Source organism: Lissotriton vulgaris, chromosome 9, assembly GCF_964263255.1.
Source record: "Lissotriton vulgaris chromosome 9, aLisVul1.2, whole genome shotgun sequence".
NCBI classification, from domain to species: Eukaryota; Metazoa; Chordata; class Amphibia; order Caudata; family Salamandridae; genus Lissotriton; species Lissotriton vulgaris.
This window is the reverse complement of record NC_141697.1, coordinates 516,574,824-516,585,408: the sequence shown is the minus strand read 5'-3', so window position 1 is coordinate 516,585,408 and position 10,585 is coordinate 516,574,824. Positions and strand designations below refer to the sequence as shown.

At 41.7% G+C, this 10,585-nt stretch overlaps 1 pseudogene; it reads left to right on the top strand.

Annotated features, from left to right (window-relative positions):
• The first annotated feature begins 294 nt into the window (after window positions 1-294).
• LOC147690345 (E3 ubiquitin-protein ligase TRIM39 pseudogene) lies at window positions 295-946 on the top strand (annotated as a pseudogene).
• Window positions 947-10,585: the final 9,639 nt, after the last annotated feature.

The following is a 10,585-nucleotide window of genomic DNA, read 5'->3' as shown; positions in this document are numbered from 1 at the left end:
CTCCTCCTCTTCCTTTTCTTCGTCTTCCTCGTTTGTCTCCTCTTTGTTGTCCATTAAGGTTTCACCATCAGTTTGCTGAGGTTTCATATTTTTATACCTGCTCAAAACAGTCTTCGCATCCTTGAATATGTCAAGCGCTGGGATGCCTAAGGGTAACTGCGCGCTATATAAAATTTTAAATAATAATAATAATAACATCCTACTGCTGACACTTCAATTTGACCTCGGTAATCACGCCCCATAGGACAAACTCCTGTTCTTCTGAATTTTTTTTATGTCTCTCCCGCCAGGACCATGGCTGCAGCCGCCCCTCTCCGGAGCCTGACGGAGGTGGCCTCCTGCTCCATCTGTCTGGAATACTTCACAGACCCGGTGGTTGTGGAGTGTGGACACACCTTCTGTCTCTCCTGCATCACTCGGTGCTGGGAGGGGCTGCAGACAGACTTCCCCTGTCCTCCGTGCAGGGGAATATCTCACAATAAAACCCTGCGGCCCATAATAGAGATGGCCAACATGGTGGAAATCGCCAAACAGATTCAGGCACAGAATGCGGCCCCCGAGGCGGGGGATCTGTGCAGAGAACACGGAGAGGAACTGAAACTCTACTGTGAAGACAACCAGGACAGAGCCCATCTGTGTGCTCTGCGGCGTGTCACCTGATCACAAGCAGCACAGGGTGCTCCCCATCCGAAGAGCTGCCCAGGAGTACAAGGAGAAGTTTCAAAGTTATCTAGACTGTTTGAAGAAAGAGCTGGAGGATAATCTAGAACTGCATCGCAAAGAAGAGACGAAAGTGACACAAGAGGAGGCCAAGTTCAAGAGCCAGAGAGAGAGAATCAATAATGAGTTTGAGCAGCTCCAGCAGAGTTTGGAGCAGGAAAAAGCTCGTCACATCAGCAACCTGAAGGAAGAAGAGAAGAAAAGTCAGCGGATCGAAAAATATTAATAGACCGATAGGCCAAACCGTCCTCCGCCAAACTCGCCAAGAAATTCAGGACATGGACTACATCTGCCCCCACGGAATCGACACCCCGTCGCAGACACCAACGACGCCATCGGTGCCAGGCTGATCGGTATCTCTTTGTCGTGCTATCCAACCCTGCCTTGAAGAGCAAGTCCTCAGCCTTTCCGGAAAGACCTGGGAGCGTCCAACAACGCCGGAGATCCTCCAGGCCATTAGCTTCAGCATCCCGTCTTGGACTAGGCGATGAGGAATGAGATCCGGACTGAGAAGGATGTGAGGAGAGTGGGGGAGTGGGAATGGAAAATCCCAGGAAAGTTCCAGTAGAACCGAAAACCACACTTGAGACATCCACTGCGGGGTGACCAACACCACCTCCGCTTGATGGCGACGCAGGAGCGCTGACACGTTTGTGATCATCGAGAATGGGGAAAAGGCATAGCCCTACTCCCCCTGCCAGTCCTGGAGGAACGCATCCGTCGCCTCCGCTAGAGGATCTGGCCGCCAACTGAAAAATCTCGGAAGCTGGTGATCTAGCCTTGAGGCAAACAGATCCACTGAAAATGTACCCCACAACTCCGACAAGCGGGCAAAGACCTGAAGGTCCAGCTTCCACACGCTGGCATCCAGAAGATGGCGGGAGTGCCAATCGCCCACCTCGTTCTCCCGTCCTGGTAAGTACTCTGCAGTAACCGAAATCTGGTTGTCGAGGCAAAAATGCCAGAAATCCCTGGCTAGGTATGCCAACATCCTGGACTTGGTCCCACCAAGGTGATTGATGTAACGAACCGCTGAAACGTTGTTCATCCTGAGAAGGACACACGACTGCACCCTGTCCTTTGTCCAGCACTGAACCGCGAAGGAGCCTGCCAGCAACTCTAAGCAGTTGATGTGTAACAACTGCTCTTGAGTGGACCAGGCGCCACTGATGTGGGGACTTGATTGCACTGAACTTTTTAAAAAATTGTCTTGTGGGAACCTGTGTTTCATAAACGGTGTTTATATTTTTGCTCGCTCTGCCCCCGTAGACAGGAGGCGGTACTGCAGTCTTAAACACACTTTGCATTTAAACACACTTTGTTCACCAGAAACACAAGTTAGCTGCAGAAAGCACAGATATTTCAAAGGAAAAGCTGCAAAACCCTGGGTTAAAAAATATTTTTCATGCAAAGTAACATTTGCTCCATTTAATAAAGTAAAACTTTATTTACATGAACATTTTGAATACAGACTATTTGATTTTGAAAATTGTTAGTGGTTTTACAAACATTGCTACAAGCAATTTGGGTATGATTTGAATCCCAGATTACATCACTATTGTGGTTTGATCCTTATCTGCAATTAAAGAATGATGGTGCATTAAAACATGATACAACATAAACTGATCTGATCGTTTTTTACAAATTTGATTACATATTAATATGCACTTTGGAATACTTCTTAAGATGATGGCTAGATGAGTGAGTGCCTAGAGTTGTATTGTGCTTACAGCTATGCACTCTCAGATGCCGAACTGCAGTAATGGTATGCTCACAGCAATGGGAAGTTTAATTTTAACAGAAAAAGCATGTTCTTAGAACATTAGTGATATTCCTAGAAAATATATTCAAATATTGCCATAAGATGAAATTACATTTAATTCAATTGCTTAGTTTTCAAACTGTTCCTAATGCTTTACAAATTATATCAGCTTCATTCCCATAGATGGGTGAAGATCAGTCATATAACAAGCATTGGCAAAGCCAACAGGTGTCACCTACGAGACAGCTACTGGCTTTGACAGAGTTTTTTTGTCCTGTTATACAGCAGCGTCCCTGCTCTGCCTCGTGGATGAAATTAAAATTCCTTTTTTATTTAAAGCACTATGATGCAGCCAAACAGACCATATCATGACACTTATTTTTATTTCTGGCAGGAGGGTGGTGGCGTGTGAGGGGTCAACACTGTCAATGGAAGAGGTGGGGAAAAGAAAAATCACTGACGCTTCAACTACTGCTCACAGTATAGAAAGAAGTTGTCAGAGCCTCCTGGCCTTATTCAATTATAAAATGCAGACTCTGATATATATCAACCGTAGTGAAGTAGGTGCAGAGGCACAGATTCCTGGTTCACCCTAATTAGTGGATATGTTTTAAAAGCCAAAAAAGGGGAGGTGGATAGGAGACCAAATCCCAATCTTACATTAGGGCTAACAGTACCCTTCCTACTGGATTGGCACCCACACTTATTACAGTTTGGACTTAGAGCTTCAGCTAAGGTGCAAAGTTTTGCAGTAAAATTGGCACCCACATGTTGGTGTCCACTTCAATTTGCCCTTCTTGTGTATTTAAATATAGTTTGCTTTCCAGGATCATACTAGTTTAACTACAACATACTGCAGTAGCATAGGCTGTGCTCAACCACCTGCCTTATGAGTGAGAAGGTCCTCTAGCCGGAAGGGTGGAGAGGATGTGGCGGTGTGCTAGAGCTGCAAACTTGAAACTCAATTCTTGATGTTGGCTAGACATCCTGTGATTCTGGTCAAATCAATTAATCTCCCTGTGCCTAAAGAAATTGTACATGACTTAACTGGTGCTCATGTAAAGTGCTTCGAAGTGGAGTGACACAAGCACACCAGTGGTGGGAATGAGGCATTTTCAGAAGCATGTGAGACGTGGCTTCTGTTGCTTCACCTTGAAAACTTTTGTGTGGGTCAAGCCTACTATTGCTACCACAGCCATGGGGGAGGATGATATAGACTACTGCTCAGGTCTCGAGATCAGTCATGAGGTAGCCGCAGCCTGTGACACATCAGTACTAGACCTACTGAGAAGATGAACTGCCTGTTTGTTCATATTCCTTCCCCTTTCCTTCAATTGTGATTGCTACCAACATCTGCATTGAGAAGAAACTCAGACAGGCCTTCAGGGCAATGACCCTCGCACATAACTAATTTCCCATTAACAAAAACAACTCAATCCTGGAGAGCCTCATACTCCACCAAGAGAAGAAGGGCTTTCACCGCAGACATAGAGTGCATAAATAATGGACATGTATATCACATTTAGGGGTGAAAAATGTCTTGTTTAGAAGCTAAATATTTCTTTGGCATAATATGTTGTCTATGATCATATTGGCCAGCAGATGGGAGCAGAGATTGTGGGATTCGCTTAACTGCAGACTATTAAGAGTGTTTATAAGTTTTGGAAACCTACCTTTAGCAAGGAATTTACCATACGAATATTGGAATTGAAGCATGAATGTTGCTGTAATTAGACTTTCATTTAAGTAGGGCAGTACTTTTTAAAATGAGGCACTACACTTTACATTTTGGGTAAACTTAGAAAATTATTGATATACATCTAAGAAGAAACAGCTATAGCATGGATATGGGTGCAGGCAGAACACAGTAGATGTGTGTCTGTTTTGGAATGTAATTGCACTACGTTACCTACAGCTCATGCCCTAGCATGTAAATAGTCTAAGTTAGTGGCTAAGCTGAAGACAGTATGTTATATATAAAGCCATGATTTACTCACATTTTGATTGTGTACTCATGTGGCATTGGGGGGATTCAATCAACTTTGCCATACAAAATGCTTTTTGTGTCAAACTTTGACATGAGTGCAGCACCAAATTCTCTGCTCTGTGGTTTTGCACCACTATCAGGGTGGGAACAGTTCAAACACAACTTTAATCCACACTAAGCCAGGTCTACTTAACTAATGTGTCCTGCCTTTGTATGAAGTTATACCACCAAATGAAACCAGGAGCAAACAATGGGTATACAGAAAAGCCAAGGATATTTGCTGATACATGTCATTTCTGCAAAAATATCCACTTGACACAGCTTACCTTTGGCCTCTTGACATTGTGTTGAAGTTTGCACTGAAGGGCTTCATCGTATATAAATCACACAAAAGACAATACTAGCTTGGTTTAGTACTGTCGTGCAATGCTTAGAATCACACAAAAAAGCATCATTGGCATGCGACTCTTTGAAAATATGTTGCTGTACTATTTTAACTATTTGTCCAAGGGAGTGCAATGGAATATTTCAAATGTTTATATAGCACTGACCCATGTTTAGTTTATCTAGATCACAGCGTGGCACCACAGCCCCATGTTTCTGAACAAGAGAGTAGCTAGAAAATGAACATACTCCCCGATTTTGAACTAAAAGCTCTGATGGCACCAAGTAAGTAAACCCAACCCACCCTAGAAGAGCTCCCTTGTCTCCTCCATCCAAGCATCCTTTCACCTTTCCACCTATCTGTTGATATCCACTATTTCACCTTTACATGGTATCAGTCATTCAGTCTTTCATCTGTCATTCATTCTTCCCCATTACATCCATCAAGCCATCCATCTATTCAGTCTTCCATCCATTCACTTTGCCATCCATCCACTCTGCCATTCATCCATCCATGCATCCACCCACTCTGTCATCCCTCTCTCCATTCTGCCATCCATCCTTCATCCACTCTGTCATCCATTCATTATCCAATAAACCATCCTTCCATTCACTCTTCCACTTATCCTCTCTGCCACCCACCCATCCACTCTACCATCTGTCTACTCACTCATCCATCCCTCTAGCTATCCATCATCATCCATCCGTCCACTGTGCCATTCATCTACCCACTCAGCCATCCATCAAGCCATCTATCATCTATCCATCCACTCTGCCATCCATCCACTCTGCCATCCATTCAGCCATGCATCTACTCTGTCATCCATTCATTCATTCATCCACTCTGCCATACATCAACTGTCCATTCACCTATCTATCCATATTTACTCTGCCATCTATCCATGTCTTACCTCTGCCATCCTTTCACATGTTAATCCACCTATTCATTCGCTCTCATCCATCCAGCTTTTTTCTCTGCAATTCTTTCACCTATCCTTCTATTTATCTATCCATCCATCGTGTTGCCATCCAGCCCGGTCTTACCTCTGCCATCCTTTCACATGCAGATCCACCTATTAATATTCTCTCTCATCCATCCAGCCATTTACTCTGCCATTCCTTTCACCTGTCCATCCAACTATCCATTCATTTCATGCATTCTTTCACCGACTCATCCATCTACCCACCCATTCATCCACCTACTCATACACCCATCTTCCTTCTTTTCACACATCCTTCCTTTAAGTATTCCTTATTTCTTTCCTTTTTCTCTTTACTTATCTTTTGTTCTTCCTTTCCCCTGTTTGTTTTTCTATTGAGGCAGTATTCCTTTAATGCATTAATTTTGATATTTTGTCTGCCCAGTTGCAGACAAAATAGGAGCACAAAGAACTACAGCCCCCGCTCTAGTTGCTATTGCAACGCAACACCCCTGTTTCTGAGCTGTGCTAGCTTTAGCCTATTCACTAACTTGTACTCAAGTTAATAAAATCCCACATAGACATTCTGGGTTAATTCAAAACAAGTACACAGCTCCCCTCAGCATGATATGCCTTCCGGACTCTTTAAGCATGTAACTTGAGTAAGAAGAGTCTTAGACTGCCCACTGAACTGTGATCATCCACAACAGGTGTGTTTGTGGATTTGCAGCTAGCCAGGGAAGACTTTAAGAGTGGCTGAACATCTAAATAACTACACACTATCTCTGTGGGGACTTGAACATGTTAGAAACCACACATTATTTATGGGGAGATTTGAACATTATATTCACAAACTATCTTTGTGGGGTCTTGAATAAGATTAATTTCTCACACAGTCTGTGTGAGCTCTTGAACAGTCCTATCATCACACACTATTTGTGTGGGCACTTAAACATCATAATATTCACACACAATCGTTGAGGTGACTGGAACATGATTACCTTCACACACAATCTCTTTGAAATCTTAAACATTCCTATAATCATACACCATCTCTGTGGGTACCTGAACATCATTTACTTCCCACACAATCGTTTTAAGACTTGAACATTCCTATAATCCTCATTATGATTCCCCTAGAACATGTTGGAACCCATCCGCCCGACTCAGTCAGAAACAATTCCAACTGACCGATTATGATGCTCGCTGTCGCAAGCTGAATTCCGAATTGGTTCCGACCAGCATTTGGAGAATCCAAGTCGATCTGAACTGATTCCTACAACTCAACTGCCAGCGTTTCTGCCTGACCGATTTGGATGTCGGATTCCAACAGCCTTTCTAACTCGGTCTGTCCGACACAAAAAGGCTGTTGGAAACTGACTTTGGGGGCCCCTAACAGGCCCCCTTCATCCTGAGTCCTCTGGTTAAGGCCTGAGGGGATATATAAGAGACCCCCCTGTCAAGCCATGCACAGTGTGGCAGGTACCATGGGGTGCCCACAACAGGAAGCAAGGTTTTCCGCAGACACCTATTTTCCCAATAGGAGCCTGTGTTTTCGATCGGAACACAGGCTCACATTGAAGTCAATGGGAGTCCTTCCGAATGGTGTTTGGAAGCATCGTAATCAGTCGGGAGGAACCACCGATCCCGAGTCAATCGAAACCGAATCCAACAAGGAGTCGAGTTGTGTAGTTTCTAACCAACATTGTAATGAGGCCCTTAGTATGTGCAGGGCTGAACAACACTGTCACTGTAGGGACTTGAAGACTACTATAGTTGCACACTATCTCTGTGAAGACTTGAACATAATAATAAACACACACTGTCTTTGTGGCTGCTTGAACACCCCAGTAACCACAAACTATGTCTGTGGGGAGATTTGACCAACATATTCATACACTATCTTTGTGGGGACTTGAATATGATTAACTTCACACACAATCTGTGGGAGGTCTTGGACATTCCCATAATGACACATGTCCTGATTCACAAAGATACACTTACACTTGTGTGTAAGTTTATGACATTATGCAATTCACAAAGCAATTGTACAAGTAGTATATTTACAACTCCTTATCTTTTTATGTGTGGAGATTCTGCCACGAGTTTAGAGGCTCTGCAGCCATAAAGAAAATGCCTTTGCAAATTGGCAAAAATCATAAGCTTAAACAAAAGTTTAATTTTACCTTTATGAATCAGGACCGCAGTGTCTCTGTGACACAAGAACAGCATTTTAGTGAAGACTTGAGCATGATCATAAACCACGATCTGTGTGGCGACTTGAACATGATTACCTTCACACGCAATGGCTGTGAGGTCTTGAACTTTTCTGTAATCACTTCATTTCTTTGGGGACTTGAACATCATTATCTACACACAGAATCTTTATGGAGACTTGAACATCATCTCTATGCTCTATCTTGGTGTGAGAAGATAATGATGATCAAGTTCCCACAATCTCTTTGAGGTCTTGATCGTACCTATAAAGACACACAATCTTTGGAAAACTTGAACATCCCTATAATCACAAACAATGTATATGCATCTTTGAACATGCCTATCAGCAGATAGTATTCCTGTTTGAATGTAAACATCATTACCTTCCCACACTATCTGTGAGGAGACTTAAAGATTATATTTAAACAATACCACTATAGGGACTTAAGGCCTGATTTAGATTTTGGCAAACAGGTTACTCCGTCACAACAGTAATGGATATCCCATCCACTGAAATATAAATCCCATAATATCCTAAAGGATTTATATTTTGGGGACCCAATACATGTCACTGTTGTGACAGAGTAACCCTTCCACCGAAATCTAAATCAGGACTTTAAACACTATTATTTTTGTGGTAGCTTGAACATCCCAGTAACCACACACTATCACTGCTGGGACTTGAGCATCTCTGTAACCACACACTATTTTTCTGGTGACTTGAACCTGTTAATAACCAAACAAAATTTTGGGGGGAGATTTGAACACTATATTCACAAACTATCTTTGAGGGAATTTGAATAAGATTAATTTCACACACAATCTGTGTGAGTTCTTGAGCAGTCCTATAATCACACACCATCTGTGGCGGGACCTGAACATCATTTACTTCACACGCAATCTTTGTGAAACTTGAACATCCCTTTACTCACACACTATGCATGTGCAGGGTTGAACATGCCCACGATCCCTGTTTGAATGTGAACACACTTACTTTTATATGCTATCTGTGTAAGGACATGAAGATTATTTAAACACTATCACTGTTGGGACTTGAATACTACTATAGTTGCACACTATCTCTGGTGGTACTTGAACATCAGAATTAGGGCTTCCGGTTTTCTGGTATTTATTTGTTTGACATTTCCGTCTGTATTTATCCATATTTGTTTTTGCCAACTTTATCTGTATTTATTCATATATATTATGAGTTTTGTGAAAAAAGAAAGTTGAAACTGGTATATTTCCAGATTTATGTAACCAATAAATATGCGGTCATGCTTAAATACCTGCCAGGTTTAAGTATTATGAACACCCGCAGAAGATAAATCAATGCACTTATATGGAAATATGCACATTTCAGTATCAGCCTTGTGCATATTTACTGCTGTTTAAGGCTTTTTACTAAAATTCTTTCATTTTAAGCCCCTTACCTATCAATCTATACAGTTATTGTCCTGGCAGTCATGGCAAAGTTTACTTAGCATAACTGAAAAAGCACCCAATTTCCGTTTTTATCCACATTTAAAAATATATACAGACAACACAAGAAATGGTTTTCTGTCTGTATTTATCTGTAAAAATCTGTAAAAAATTGAAAACAGGGAGCCTTAATCATAATAAACACACACTTTCTTTGTGGCAGCTTGAACATCCTAATAACCACATGCTGTCTCTGTGGGGACTTAAACTTATCACTAACCACACACTATCTGTAGGGAGATTTGACCATTATATTCACACACTATGTTTGTGGGGACTTGAATATGTTCAACTTCACACACTATCTGTGGAAGGTCTTGAATATTCCCATTATCACATAGGGCCTGATTCACAAAGGTAAATTTAAATATTTGTGTACGTTTATGACATTTTGCAATTCACAAAGCAATTTTACAAGTATTATTTTTAAAACTCTATACCTTTTTAGGTGTGGAGTCTCTGCCCCAAGTGCAGTGATGCATCAGTCATAAAGATACTACAAGTAAAATGCCTTTGTGAATTGCAAAAAATTGTAAACTTAAACAAAAGTTTATTTTACCTTTGTGAATCAGGACCACAGTATCTCTGTGGCACTAGAGCAGCATTTTTGTCACACTCTAGCTTTGTGGAGACTTGAACATGATCATCAACCACTATCTTTGTGGTGACTTGAACATGATTACCTTCACATACAATCGCTGTGAGATCTTGAAATTTCCTGTAATCGCTTAATTTCTTTGGGGACTTAAACATCATTATATACACACACTATATTTGTGGAGACTTGAACATCATCTTTATGCTCTATCTTTGTGGGAACTTGATCATCATTACCTTCTCACACCATCTCTGCAAGTTCTTGATCGCACCTATAAACACACACAATCTTTGGAAAACTTGAACATCCCTATAATCACACACTACGTATATGCAGATTGGAACATGTCTATAATCAGGTACTATCCCTGTTTAAATGTAAACATTAGTACCTTCGCACACTATCTGTGTGTGGACTTAAAGATTATATTTAAACACTACTATTATAGGGACATAGAGCCTGATTTAGATTTCGGTAGTTGGGTCACTCTGTCACAACAGTGACAAGTATCCTAT